This window comes from Dryobates pubescens, chromosome 3, assembly GCF_014839835.1.
Source record: "Dryobates pubescens isolate bDryPub1 chromosome 3, bDryPub1.pri, whole genome shotgun sequence".
NCBI lineage: Eukaryota > Metazoa > Chordata > Aves > Piciformes > Picidae > Dryobates > Dryobates pubescens.
In genome coordinates, this window is record NC_071614.1 from 7207612 (window position 1) to 7223121 (window position 15510).

The 15510-nt window shown below is 44.6% G+C and overlaps 1 non-coding gene across 1 annotated transcript; it reads left to right on the forward strand.

Moving 5' to 3' along the window:
• Positions 1–14991: 14991 nt before the first annotated feature.
• TRNAN-GUU (transfer RNA asparagine (anticodon GUU)) lies at positions 14992–15065 on the forward strand. The gene has a single exon. It is a non-coding gene; the product is annotated as a tRNA-Asn (tRNA).
• The last annotated feature ends 445 nt before the right edge of the window (positions 15066–15510 follow it).

Genomic DNA, 15510 nt, shown 5'->3' on the forward strand with positions numbered 1-15510 from the left:
AGTCACCTATTATTGCCTGAAATATCCTCAGCAGTTAGAGAAAACAACTTCAACTTATTTTTAGCAACTGAAAGAATTCAAGCAAACCCCTTGTGGCTGCTCTTCAGGCAGTTACTGAGCAGAGAATAGCTTGACAAATTGCAGAAATGGACAAACTTGGAGTGTAAATCAGAAAACAGTGTGTAGCACTATTTGCATACGCTTTCCTGTTGAAAAGACAAGCTGAAAGATTAACTTTAAGGCTTCCAGCATCAAAGGAAAGAATTGCTGGTTTTAAGCTGTGCATGAATCACCAAAACACCCCAAAACACCACCCCCACCCCCATTCTATGATTCACTTGACAGTTTGGCAGATTTATCAACTTACTGTTACCTATCAGCTCAACCCTATGCTGTCTGACTGCTCTTGGGTAAGTCCTCTGCACCTGCTCAGGACTGGGCTCTGCAGCAGCCTATGGAAGGCAGAAAGACTCAGAGCACGGAAATCAGGTAAGAGATGAGGTTAGTAATATGTCCAAGTCAAAAAGCCATTGCAAACTTAGTCTGGCCCCAAGTGCTTCACAAGAAAGGCAGACCCAGAAGATGCAAGATGCTACCAAGCACACACCAGAGCTTCCCACCTCTTTTGCTCTTGCCATTTCAAACACAGCAATGTCCCAGCAGTTCTGCTTCTCTGTCAGTGCTCTGATTTCAAGTCATCTATTGGCATGAAAAAAATGCTCCCAGAGACTTCTTATGAACCTATGTTCCCTCCCTCTTGCTTACAAAGCAACCAATCTCTTTTTGGTGATTTACATATAAAGTAAGTCCAAACATGTCCTTCTTAACTTAGGAAGAAAGAACATGCATCCTCTCTCAGGGAAACCTCTTCCACCCTACTTGGGAAGCCACTGGATTTTTCTCCCTATATGAGCAGTAAACCAGCTTTTGTCATTTCTGATGTCCTCTCCCCAGCCCTCCTCAATCTCCTGTAAACTGGAGTTTCCAAGAGCCTCAGAGACAATGCTGAGTTCAAAGCTTCAGTCAGCTGCAGTGTGGCACCTACCTTTCTGCAGCAGTCTATCTGCCCTCCTCCTATTAACAAACACCATCCCTGCCCTCCTTCCCAGGAGCTTCGAGCTGCAGTAATTATCTCCCAGCTTGAAATGGGTGTAACAGAGCTCAGTTCATGTGATTTTAGTTAGTGTGACAGATTTGGCAAACTACTTTTTTGGGAGGGGAGCATAACAAGGAGTGCCAAACCAGTGTATAAAGAAGTAGGTGGCAGATCTCATAGGACATACAGACCAGGATGAGTATTTATCATTCTTTGCATTTAACAGCAGGATTCCACATCACACTTAGTTCCATTTCAACCAGAACATTTTCCTTTAGTACTTTTGGAGCAAACAATCTTCCATCAATTGTTCGGGGCATCCTCGTGTTTAAACTTCAGTTCAGAGTCACTGATGTCTGCCTTGCAATTTCTATCATACTAACTAGGAATCTGTTCTGCTTGTATTATCAATGCCTACATCTAATGGCTTTCTACTTCTATGCCTACATCTGCTGGCTTCCTACATCTGCTACAATCCCCAGTTTTGTCTGGCACCTGTCTGTGGGCTGCACATTCAACTGCAGTTTACTCCTGATGCACTTTTGTACCTCCTACTGCTCTGTGCACGTTGATGTGTTTACTGCCAGGCACTACAGCAGCTCACAGAATGCAGCTGCTTTGAGAATAACAAGCTGATCATGTGTCTGCTTTGCTGCACACACCAGAATCACTGAAATTTCCTTTTAATACATTCATCTTTATAAACATAAGGTTATGATGCAGTGATGTATCTGTTTTATACTGAGGAAAGAAAAGCCAGCACTAAGGTTTCATGTTATGAAGAACTTGGCAATAATACTGCTTCAAGGTGTTCCAGCCCTTAACTGTTTGCTCCTTGTTTATATTTCTAGGTTGCCCTTTGCTTTTTCCTGGATCAACTCTGAATCTAATCCTCTCTGAAGCAGACACAGAGAGGGATTTAATTTTCAAGTTACCTTTTTTCCCCTTCATATTTTAAATGAATAAATCTAGGGCAGTTCCCTGTTTCAGTACACAGCATGGTCCTGTCAACTGGTTAGCACAGCTGGGAGGGCAGGAACTCACTGACTGGTATTGCTGGCCAGGAACAGGGAATAAATCTACTGAGTGGGCTGGCATATTAAGCTTTACAGACAAGCATGGAGACTTTAGTACATATAGGTATAGAAACATATCAGCTTTTCCCTCTTCGATATGAAAGGGGCAAGACACATGGAGGGCAGCTAGCAGCAGCTGCACAGGGACATGCCTGCAAGTTGTCCAGCTTATGAGCTGGTAATCTTTGCTAAGCTACAGAATTCAGTACCTGCCATTGAAAAGCAGAAATCTTTTTAAAGGTGAAAGTTCACTACCTGTGTCTATTTTGGATCAGGAAAGAAGCAAGGACATGCCTGGAAAGCAAGTATGGAAGTTCTTGCCCCTTGGGAGGGAATGACCTCGCCGAGTGCCAGCTAGCTGGAGACAAGCTTTAGCAGAAGAAAGACCTGGGAGCCTTGGTGGACAAGTTGGAAAAGACTCAGCACTATGCCCCTGCAGTAGGCAGGGGCAACCCTGCACTGGGCTGGGCTTGCAGATCCAGGACAGTAATTATTCACTGGCATTCAGGAGTTGCAAAAGCAAAGTATCTGTGTACTGGGGAGCCACAAACCAGTGACAGACCTACTGGAGCCCAGTCTACTATACCAAGATGTTAAGGAGATGGAGCACATGGTAGAGGAGAGATTGAGAGAGTTGGGTTTGTCTAGCATGGAGAAGGCTTAGAGTATGGGGGCATATATTATTGCAGCCCACAGCTACCTAAGGGGAGGGTGTAGAGAAGATAGAAGCAGGATCTTTCTCAAAGCCACACATTGATTGCAAGAGACAACAGGCAAGTTTCAACAGGGCAGATCCTGATTACATGTTAAGAATAAATGTTTCCATCACAAGGGTGGTTGAACATTGGGTCCAGCAAAGCTGGATGTCTGGATGCCTTTCAGATATTCAGAGCTCACCAGGTTTCTGAGCAACCTGATCTGTTTGGGATGGCTTTGAGCAGGGGTTGGACAAGATGATCTTTCAACCTGTATTGTCCAGTGAGTTGGCTTAAAAGTATTATAACTGCAGGCTGCTCATTGCCTGCTTACCCTGCTCAAGAAATAGAGCCTTAGTGAGGGTACTGGACTGATATCTCAGCCCCTTTAACAGTTCTAGCATGTCTTTCTCTGCTTCAAGTCCCTGAGCAGGAAATTGGGACTAACTCAAGGATATATAGCTAGTTCCAGATAAAATCTTTTACCTTGATTTTTATTTCAGTCCTTAAGAAGTAAAAGATAAAATACATAAACATAGTTATAATATGCAATTATCTAATACATAAATGTAGCCGCCAAAGCTGTGCTTTTTACAGCACAGGTGATGAAGATAGAGTTCTGGGACTCCTCTCTTGGGTGAGCAGAACAGATCACTTGCAGTCAGTTACAGATCTACAAACCTATGAAGGCTGTAGTTTGTGGAAACATCCTATGAACCTCTGACTAGATAAGGTGCTCACATGACAGCTGAAGATATGTTGAAGGGTGCAGCATCGCCTCATTTGTGTTGCACAGATCACCACATGTGCTCTGAGTCATAAACCAGAAGACAAAAATGTTTGGGTGTTTTCCCCTCTCATTTTCACCTATTCAATCCTAACCATCCCATGTTCCTAGGTGGCATCGAGAGTCACTTTTCCAGAGATCCACAGCTGGAAAAGCATCCCTGAGTGCCAGTCTCTGCACAAAGGACTCTGTTTATGTGGTTCCTCCACAGCCAGGTGGTGATGAAAGTCTCTGAAGGGGCATGTTTTAAGCCTTCTCCAAGCTGAGGGGTCGATTCCCTTTAGTATCCTGTGTTTGGAGCCAATCCTTCGACCATCCTCATAGACAAGGTGGAGGAAGGGCACACCATCATTTCATACTCTTCTGCAGGTATTTTGACTGAAAGCAGTCAGTGACTGCTGTGTGTGGCACAGGTAATGTGGTTTGGGTACTTTGATAGGATTGGATCCCTTGGGGGAATAAGCAGAGAAAGGCTATTTGGAGTTTCTTCATGTTTCAAGCAGTGAGCACCTATTTGTTTACCCTACGCAAGTGGAGGTACCTCTGACCATTAAGAGAAACAGGACTTTACTGACAGATCGAATGGCTACCTGTATTCCCAGTAAGGATCAGAAGCCTGGACTTGTAAAAGCTCTGTCAGAAACTGGGGACAACATTACATCCTGCCTGCAAAACTAGAAAGCTCAAATGTACTGAGTCTTGAGGACACTTGCATGGTGGTGATGGTCCCACACAAGTAATTAGAGATCAAACTGCAAAAATCTCTATCTGACCAAGGGAGCACAGAGCCAGCTGAGCTTTCTCAATCTGAAGTGCACGCAGAGCTGGAAACTAAAAAGGGGTCTCTATGTTAAGGAAAACAGAGTGTCAGCGAGGGGGTCTTCAGAGCAGGACTCTGTTTGAAAGCTGCATAAATACCTTTCACTCCTCCAGCAACAACAACACTGCCACCTGATCACAGCTTGTGAACTTCAAGTTGAAGGAAAACATTCCAGTCTGAGATAAGAGCAACAGCTCTCATTTAGGGACTCCACCATACTACACAATTAAAGCAAGAGGCAGGGGAAGGGGTTCAAAAGGCTGGTGGTCAAACATCAACCCCTCAAGTTAAAGTCTGTATTTGAAGGACACCAAATCAGAATTTTCTGGGCTGCACTTTTGAGTTGCAGAGTTTGCTCCAAGAGGCTGCAGTGCGAAGCTCACAGGAATTAGAGCTTCTTTATATTGCTCTGCAGAGAAGAGACACAAAACACACTGGACCAGTCCACTAGCTTGAAGCTGCATGCATCACTTCTGTTCACTAAAATAAAAAGTTAACTGGCACGTTTCCAAGTTATTTTGTGGTGTCAGATTGAATTACATCTGCCACAACATTCCACTGTGAAAAAAAATCATTTTTCCTTCAGCATGCTGCTTGTAAGTACTGATTCGGCGGAGCACTAAACTCATTCCAGTACTATACGCAATTGAAGTGTAGATACTTCTCTCACTGTCTCTTTCAGACACTTATATGTTTTGTTTGCTGTAAAAACTAAGCCAAAAAAAATCCTCCCTTAACTGGAGATGTGGATACTTTTGTCACTTACATGCACACTATCTCCCTTATAGATTGAACTTCTATACCAACCGATATTAGAATTAGAACAGAGTAGAATTAATCAGGTTGGAAAAGACCTTTGAGATCATCAAGCCCAACCTATCACCCAACACCATCTAATAACTAAACCATGGCACCAAGTGCCTCGTCCAGGCTCTTTTTAAACGCCTCCAGTGATGGCGACTCCACCACCTCCCTGGGCAGCACATTCCAATGGCCAAAATCTCTTCCTGGGACGAACTTCTTCCTAACATCCAGCCTAAACCTCTCTGGCACAGCTTGAGACTGTGTCCTCTTGTTCTGGTGCTAATTGCCTGGGAGAAGAGGCCAACCCCCACCTGGCTACAACCTCCCTTCAGGTAGTTGTAGACAGCAAGAAGGTCTCCCTTGAGCCTCCTCTTCTCCAGGCTAAGCAACCCCAGCTCCCTCAGCCTCAGAGGGCTTGTGCTCCAAACTCCTCCCAGCTTTGTTGCCCTTGAACAGCTTCCATGCCAGCAAGCCAGGCTGGTGCTGCCAAACACATACTTTCCCATCTAGAAGACAAAGGCTCTTAGCCTAGACTGGGAAGCAAAACTCTGACAGTTTTGGTGTTTGAGTTTGTTGTGTTTCATAAACCTTTGGTTTTTTCCCCCCATAAACCTCTTTCATAAACCTGCCAGCACAGCAAATCCTGTGCAAAAGAACAAGTCTTCGTTTCTTCTCAGGCACATGCCATCTACCCTAGATAGCCTGGCTCTTGTTAATGTTGCTAGATAAATTTCCTTCACACTGTGGCACTTCCAGTAGAAGCAGCCTCCTAAGTAGCTGGTTTTCTGTGAAGTGGCCAGAGTGTCCTTCAGCTGAGCCCGAAAGCACTTGCCACATCTCCTGTCTGGCATGAACTCACTTTCCTTGCATCCAGGGCTCTCAAAATAGCAAATATTTTCATGCACAACTGCTTTAATAAACAGTGATAGAGGCAAAACACTTGTGCAAAAGCTGAACATGCATTTTGGGGGCTCTAAAGAAAACTTCTGGGAGTGAAATCCTTATTTCCCAAGCATGCAGTCATTTTACAAAGCCCTTCTCTTTTCAACAAGATCAGTCAGCTGTTGGTAGTCCCTGCAACAAGATATTCCTGAACTGAACATGCCCAAGGTGAATCAAGGTAGTAAGGTGTGGAACAAATGAGCAGGCAGATAGCGTGCCCAGCTGAAGCATCCAGCATCAGCTGAAAGCAGGTCTCTCTCACAATCCAGCGTGCACTTTATGTGCTTGTGGTGCAAGTCCAATTTTTCTCCCTTTTTGGTAGTCAGCTTGCTTGTTAACTCACGTAGCAAAAATGCAAGATTCAACCTACGCTTTCCCACAAGATTGATTTCCCTGCAGGGCCTGTCTCAGGCTCTGCTGCGACTCTTACACCCTTCCATTCCTGGTCAAAACACACCACACCTTCCACATGAGTCAACAGAGCTGGGCAGCATCTCCCACAGCACGCTGGGAGCAGCAGAGAGGAGAGCTCTGCTTCTGCAGACACAGCCCTTCACTGCAGCACTGGGTGGGATGCTCAGAGGAAGGCAGTCTTGGTCAAAAAGATTGCAACAAGCTGCACTTGAACTCGATTTAACCAGCTCAGGCAAGGGCACTTCTGGTGAAGGATTTGCAGGGACAAGTTCTAATTCACCCAAATATTTAGTTAGCATACACAGGAGAGCTGGAAGCCTTTGCAAGGCTCTCAGATGTCACCGGTTGGCACCTTGTCAAACCGAATGCCTTTTGCCTGTCGAGAGCACAAGCACATCATTTTACTTCAGTGTTGTTCTGCTCTCAGTTTAATGTGCAGGTTGTGAGAAACTGCTGTATCCCAGAGAAGATGTCAGGGTTCATCTTTCCTACTCCTTTTCAATGGCATAAAGCTCAGGCCAGCTCCAGCCCCTGCTGCAGCACCGCATGAACACACAGCCCGATAGAACACACAACCTGATACCCAACTCCTGTCAGTTACTTCAAAACAGGCTCTCCAGCACCTTCCAGAATGAGCCTCTGTGCTTAGGGTTATAGACTAGAATAAACCAGGTTGGAAGAGACCTTCAAGATCATTATGTCCAACCCATCACCCAACACCATCTAATCAACTAAACCATGGCACCAAGCACCCCATCCTGCCTCTTCCTAAACATCTCCAGTGATGGTGACTCCACCACCTCCCCAGGCAGCCCATTTCAATGGCCAATCATTCTCTCTATGAAGAATTTCTTCCTGACATCCAGTCTAAACGTGCCCTGGCACAGCTTGAGACTGTGTCCTCTTGCTCTGGTGCTGGTTGCCTGGGAGAAGAGACCAACCCCCACCTGGCTACAACCTCCTTTCAGGTAGTTGTGGACAGCAATAAGGTCTCCCCTGAGCCTCCTCTTCTTCAGGCTAAGCAACCCCAGTTCCCTCAGCCTCTCCTCATAGGGCTTGTGCTCCAAACCCCTCACCAGCTTTGTTGCCCACCTCTGAGAAAGGCAGCAACAATGTTCAGTTTTACCTCAGACATTGCTCTGAGCAAACCTTTTCCTTCAATTCCAAGTTTTAGCAGTGAGTTATCAAATGTAATCAGGACATCAGGAAAACAAAAAGTCCAGTTGATAAAACATCAGACTGCATGCACAACAGGACATCAACAGCAAATAACTCAGAGGCTCTATACCTTCTGCCACCAATCTCAGTGGACCTGAATGGGTGCACTTAGGCTATTTGCCTTGTTGTGCATTGCTGAATTCAGTAAAATCTGGAATATGATTTTCATGGCCAAAGTGCGTGAGGCAGCACCTGGAATTTGCACACAGTGAATGCTGCATGAAAGCAGCATCAACTGCTCTGTGCCACTTTGTTTAGTGGCCAGAACTGTACCAGTAGCTATGTGTTCCTTTCAGGGGAAGACAAGAGATATCACGGCCATGGGCCAGACAAATGTTTCTTGTTGGTCTGTTCCACAGCTACATAATAAGTTCCCTGTCATTTGACAAGCCCTGCACAGGATTTCTCTGTCTGGTTTTCTAGCACGATCACATGTTGCCTGTAGTCCTTGCATCCCAGTGAAGGATCATTGCTGCAGCAGAGACAATACATTATCCTCAAGTCATGCACAGGATGCTAATCACATCCTGTAGCTGATGTGGCCTCCAAGCATGTTATAAATACACCTCACAATAATTGTCTCAGGCCAAGTGACACCTGACTGGCAGTTATATTTCTTTCTCAGTTTGTTATTTAGGAGATGTGTCATTGTATCCTGCATCTTTTGCAACTCCAGCTTGCACAAAGGAGCTGAACTTCAGGCTTCTTCCCTGTGATAGAAATTGCTGCCTACATGCATGATAGTCAGGTGGACACATGCCAAAAAGACTCGGGTTTAGAAGACTTAGTGTTTTAACTCAGCACCTTGGTTTAACTTGAGCTAAAGTAGCGCAGCAGAAGCCAGCTGACTCTTTCCTCTGCCCTGAGAAAAATGTGTGTAAAGTAATCCAGTAATGTTAAAGAAACTGCAGTGGGTTTATGATCTGTAAAACCCTTCTGACATCAAGATTACACAATCTAAATATACAACAACTGAACAGGGGAATCCGTGGTGGTGTGCTGATTCATGAAGCAGTAAGGTACCCAAGCTAAGCATGGTCAGCTTGGATCTTCTCAGCAGTACAGATAAAACTGACTTTGGCTGACCCATCAATGTAGATAAAAATGCTTTTCTGTCCTCATCCTGGAGTCAGAAAATTCACTTTCTTAGTGGTAGCAGAAGAGATGATGGGAAACAAGGCTGAAGACTGTGCAGAGCCAGCAAAGTTAAAAAGATGGGCAAAGACTCAGAAGCTGGGTTTTTTTCATGGGATCTCCCTCCTTCCACTCTGCCCTCCCTATCCTTCTCCTCAGGAAACCTACCTCCTCCCTTTGGACCATCACAGGCCACCCACATCATTCCTTTCTTGGCACCCACCCCAGCTGAACTTGCAAGCCACCCCACGTCCCTCCCCAGCTCAACTCCAAACACACTTGTGTTGCCATGCAGAAACTAAGGAGGGATCAAGTGCAAGACAATTTTAGCATCTACCCAAACACGCTGAAGTTTTGTGCTTGAATATTCTGTCAGGAAAAGCATTGAAATGGGAAGGGACTAAGAGAACACAGCGTCACAGCTGTCTGGCTGTCTGGGTCAGTCTTCCTACACTACCTCAAATATAAGCTGCTAGAAAGTTGCCATTTGCCATCTGCTTCTTAATTACTGAGAAGTCATCCGTGTGCAGTTTGCCTTTATTACATATGTGGCTCCCAAAAATCAACTCAGGAGAGGAAAGTGACACCCTAAGGCTTGAGCCTGGCTGCTCAAAAGTAGCCTTTTGAAGATTTCTCTAAAGGTATAAAATGTAGCAAGAAATCAGCCATAGGACAGCCAGTGTCCCTTGACTCACTTGTGCTGAATAGCAGGTTAGTGGCAGAATTACTCTGGATAAGTGTTTTATTGTATAAATACTGCTCTTTGAGTCACCAAGTGACTGAGGTCATTTTAATCCCAGTTTAGAGAAATGCCCAAATTTCCAAACACATGAAGCTATGCAGTGATGTCACAAAGCAACTAATGCTACACACCCACTCCTAAAAGCTCAAACATTCTCCCTAACTCCGAAAGTGCATCCAAAAGTATCCAAGAACAGACACATCTCAGGTTCTTTGCCAATATTGACAGTGTTTTCCCTCATCTCTCTCATTTACTGTACTAACACAACAAAAGCTGACAGGAAATGTTTTAACAGTTTGGTCTACACCAGGCACTTAAAAATACCCAACAACAATCTAAGTGCAGCAGCTCAACCTCCCGGAAGAGTGGCAACGGATAAAGCCAAGGGGGGTCCTTTGCAGGGGATGGCTGTGCTGGCAAATAAGACTTCTCACCACAATCCAGCACAGCCACAATTTGTTACATATCAGTAAAAAAACATGGGGAAAAAAAACCCAAACCAACAAACCAAAAGACCCCTAATCAACCAACCAAAAATAAAGAAGATTAAATTTAACCCCCCCCCACCAAACCAACCAAACCAGACATGACCACACTGCTCAAGTTGAGCATCCTAGAAGCTTAATATTGGCAGGAAAAGCTCCAAAGAAAACCCACAGAATTATCAGAGTGGAAAACACGGCTGTTCAACACAAGATGCACGGATCACGCAGTCCAAATGCTCTGACAGCCTCTCCTACTTGTGTCATGCCATTTAGCCCAAGAGGCCATCAGTCAGCAATTTGCCAGCTACATTCATTTACAGTTTTGCTTACAGCTCAACAGAAAAAAATATGAGAGAACACATCAACACCACCAGGTTTATGGGAACCATTACTTTGGTTAATTTCGTAGTGCTTGGCAGTCATACTTGTATACTCAGGAGATTAGTGACCCTCAAATACTTCCCATGCTTTGGGCACAATGAGTAACACAAGTTTTAGTCACTTCTACTTCTAGATTGAAGGTTCACAAGAGAAAATTTCCTACTCTTCTCCAACCTAGCTATGCACAGATAAAGTAACTGGAGGAAAAAGTTAACTCTGAAGACACTTGTCTCTGGTTGTTTATTGAAGTTCCAAAGAAGTCCAGGCCTGAAAGGAGCTCCTAAAAATGATTTTCAAGGTTCATCTTCCATTCTCCAGTTCCTTACAATTTTGCTTGATCATCACACCAGCAATGAGCCCAGAGCTAGGTAAGCAGTATGAGGAGATAAGTGTTTTTCATGCTGACCAGCATTCTTGACACAGCTGTGCTACACATCCTGCACCGCTGCCATCGCTTTTTGACACTATGCATTTGACTTCAGTTGATAGCTGATGATAATGATGAAATTGTGACCATGATGAAATGATTTCACCCAGATATCTTGTAAACTGATACAGAGCTGCCTACAGAATCATTGCACCAACATGAACCCCTGCCTTCAATAGCAAATAAAACTTTATGGCACCTAATCTCATCGAGATACATCCACAGTCATTCACAAGACCTTTGCCCGGCAGAGTAACTACAAGCAGTTATTTACAAGCATATATAAACAAACTGTGGGATAGTGTAAACCAAAAATTATAGCAGGATCCCTGGGTGTATCAAAAAGTCATGACTAATCACAGCCATTGAGCAATGAAGCACAGCATATCTTTCATTTGCATGCTTAGAGAAATTAATATCGGTGTGACTTAACGAACAACAGCGCAATGACAGCAACCACATTAACCTTAGTGTTGTGGGCAGGTGATGCAAAACAGCCCTCAAACTCATCAGTCTTGAAAGCCTGACCACCCTATGACAAATAGCAACCTCTCCAAACTCTAACAGGCTTGTAGGATGGTTTGTTTAAAAGCTTGGTTTTCTCCCCATTTGAATGAGCGCCACAGGAAAACAAAACTTCAGAGAGCAGACCTCCAGTTACACGTGGCAAATAAAATACAGAGCTTTGAAACTGCGCTCAGACACAGCTCTCTGCCACAGAAATAGATGCAAAAATGAATGAAAGTGGTAAAGCAGACTCCATGACTTACCTTACCTTGCTGTTTCAAAGGCTCATTGAGACGAGCATCTCCGCTATGGGAACCTTTAAGAGGCTTTGACATAGTAGTATTAAAAGAAAATAAAAATAAACCCTTGTTAAATAAAACTGCCAGTTACCACAGACTGGGGAGCAAAGAGCTTTCTCCCCTTCACAACTTCCTCTTATAAACCTCACCATGGGTGTGGCTAAATGACTGGCTCCACCCTTCATCCTATTTAGAAACCCAGGGAACCTATAAACACTTCTATGGGGCAAGGTAATAATCTCGTCAACTCGCCAGGTGCTCTGTCAGGGACCAAAAAGAAAGAGGAAAAATAAAAAGTAGATAACTAGTTGATAGTTTCACAAGCAAATGGGGGAAAAAAAATAGGTAAATTTAATAGATTACTATTATTTTATATTTAAATAAAATTAATAGAAATTAGAAGTTGTCTCTAATATTTGCAGAACCCACAGTATGCCCCACAAACATTTAGTGGCTGAGCCTGCTTGGCTGTTTGCTTTTTAAAAGCACCGCTGAAGTAACCTGAGGGAAGTTGAACAGCTTCTAGTGGTTATTTGTATTAGAGCTGCACAATATTGAAAGCCCACAAGTCTGTGGGCTTGCAGCACATTGCCCCTTGCATCACTTCTCCATGAGCCTCCACCAGTGATGAAGGCTCCGGGTCACACCACTTGCATCATGGAGATGATGAAAGAGCAAAGCCCTGAGTGCGCCTTGTAAAATCACACACATGCCCTCACACTGGAGGGGCTACCACCAGTAAAAGCTCCAATCTGTTCTTTTGCCCTCTAACTACATCCTAATATAGCAGTCAACATTCTTTTTTTCCTCAGGGTTTAGTTCAGGAGGGTGAGGAGATGTGGCAGGATATTGCTGCTAAGACAATATTGCCTGTGGAGTTCTATATTGCCTGTAGAGTTCTGTATTGCCTTGGGGTCTTTGATCAGGGGGGGTCTTGTGCTGTTTGTTAATTGTAAATATTATAACTAGTGTATATTTTGTACATATTCGTTGCATTTCCTTGTAGATGGTAGTTTTGCTTGTAAATACAGCTTTCATTTGCTTCCAACGGAGCTGGTCTGGCAAACTGAATGTTGGGGGGTGGAATTTCAACCCACCGCAGTGATACAAACACATCCAGGTGTCTGTGCTCTTGCTTCTTACTCAGGTGTTTGTACTATCCCAGCTGATGGGTTTTGTGTTTGAAAACAGAAGGATAAGGAACTCTAAGCACAGTGCTTATTTCTCCCCCCCCACTGAATAATTGAGGTTATCCTGGCACTCCTGCAAGGCTGGGTGTGAAATTGGAGTTCTTGAGGTGTTTGGCAAGAGCTCAACTATGCTTCTATCATCTGGCTTTGCTTTCAAGGGAGTGATTAGGAAATTATGTTCTTGTTAACAAGATCTGTGCAAGTAATGGCTATTATGCCCAACATTTCCTCTATTTAAGATGAAGTGATTGTTCCATCTTGATATGAAGACTTAAGGCATTTTCTGGAGAATTAGTGATATGGGCAAGTCTTAACTTTGGAAAGTATTAAAAGAAGAACATTTATCCCTTCACACAGTACCAGGGCATTTCTGTCTGAAAATGCTAACTGGTCTTTAGAAAAATATGTATCCCTGTGGAACTTTTGCTGTAAAATTGGAATATAAGCTTCATACTGCCTCACCTTCCAGAGTGTCAGACTGAGGAATAAAGCTGCCTTCATTACAACAAGACACTTTGCTTAATAAACTACAGTGTTCACTTTCTTGTTGCTTCTGTGCCTCTGCAGAAAAGATAAAGCATCTTTCACTTCAAAATTCATTGCAGGATGGATACCCATGTCCCTTTCTGGGGCTCTAATCTCATGCTCTGCTGTACATGAATGCAAAACTTCTGCAGCGTCCTCCAAGGGCAATTAAAGTATTTCACCCTTTAAAGAAAGTCCAATGATTCTGGGAAAAAGACAACATCTTGGTGAGTACATAAACTAAACGTAGCACACAGGAGTAAAGAAAGCAGCTCTACTTAATGCAGAGTTAGGAGAAATAAGAGATGAGGTCATTTTCTTTCCTACTACTGTGAGGTCCTCTAGCAGAGGTGTCCAGGCTTCCTCTCTATCCCCTTCAGCAGCATCTGACAAAACAGATCAGCTCTGACAACCTTGGTTGAGTTCTCACTTCTTTTGAACTGATGTTCCCCAGATGTGGTGGGGGAAGCCACAGGTGTGGGTGAAAGGAGGAGGAATGTCACAGGAGAGAGACAAGATCAGGAATCAGGATGTGATCACTAGTATGTTGTGCTCAGTGCAGCCTGCTCTGTACTGAGGCCCTTCCTAGGCTGGGGTCTTAAACTATATGTAGAAATCCAGGATTGGGAAGGCACCTGAGATGATGCTTTAACTTACAAAGGGTCTGGTGGTTTAGTTGCTAGTAACTACACCAGTGGTGAAACCAAGCATGGTCTCATCTGCAGCAGTCAGCAGATAAAATCAAGAGAGCAAATGCTCCATGTCTGGGATTCTTTCCCAGTAAACCCTGCACATGGGGAAAAAACCAAAGTATATCTTATTTTCTGAATACCACCAACACCTCTTACAACTGTAGGGACACACCTGCGTGGCCTGCCAGAACTGCTTTAGTACTGTCCTGATGGCAAACACAACATGATGCAGCTGTGAGAGCAATCACACTTTTTGCCATTATAACCAGAGGAAATGGCTAAAGCTTAGCAAACCAGATCATATTTTAGCAGCTGAGACCATGAGAGCCAAGTACATGGCTGCAAGCAAGGGGCTAGCAGGTTAGTCCTTACTGAGAACTTTAGTCTCAGTACCCACCTCTGCTGAAGTCATCTTGCTTTTGCCAGCTGCTACCATGCACAGGCAAGCCTTCAAAATGCTTTTGGTTTCCTGAGCACGGGTGGTTGCAAGAGCTCGTTTCAATCTGCTCGTGCTTAAGAAAGCATCAGTGTTTGAAGTACAGAAGGAATCTGTCTGCTGACACTCCAGGCTCGGGGAAAACAGCCTGAGCTTCAGTCCTGCTTGGTTTGCTAAAGCAGCAGTAGTCAGGCAGTAGTGAGACTGCCTGGTGACAGAGGGGTTTCAGGGTCAGCGGTGGAGCACCGTGGGCAGTCCCAAAGGGGTTTGCAGGGTCAGTGGTGGAGCACCATGGCCAGTCCTAGCAAGAGCCCCGTCGGAGTCTCTGTGGCGCAATGGGTCAGCGCGTTCGGCTGTTAACCGAAAGGTTGGTGGTTCAAACCCACCCAGGGACGAGGTCAACCTGATCATGGCAGTGGGGTTGGAACTGGGTTGGCCTCACCTTTGTTTGAGGTCCTTTCTATCGCAAAACAGTTCCATACCCCAAAGGGAAAAAACACTGAGTTGCTGCCAATTTTGTGGAGACGGGGAAGAGACACAACAGAGATAATAAAGAATGTGAACAATCTCCTGTGGCTCTGGTCTGTGAAGGCAAGGGGCACTCACACAGGAGCAGCCCCAGCAGCAGTGAATGGGTGTGGGGTTCTCTCCAGGCACAAAAACAACAGCCCGCAGTGGCTGAGAGCCCAGAACCTTTTGTTTTCTTAAGAGTTTTTCCCCCCCTCATCATCTGGAATTATTTAATCTGTGCTTCAAAAGCCTTCCAGGAGACAGCTGCTGCTCAAAACTTCAGCAGAGGCAGTTTTCCTCTGGCATTTCCCAGGCTGCGTCCAGCTGCAC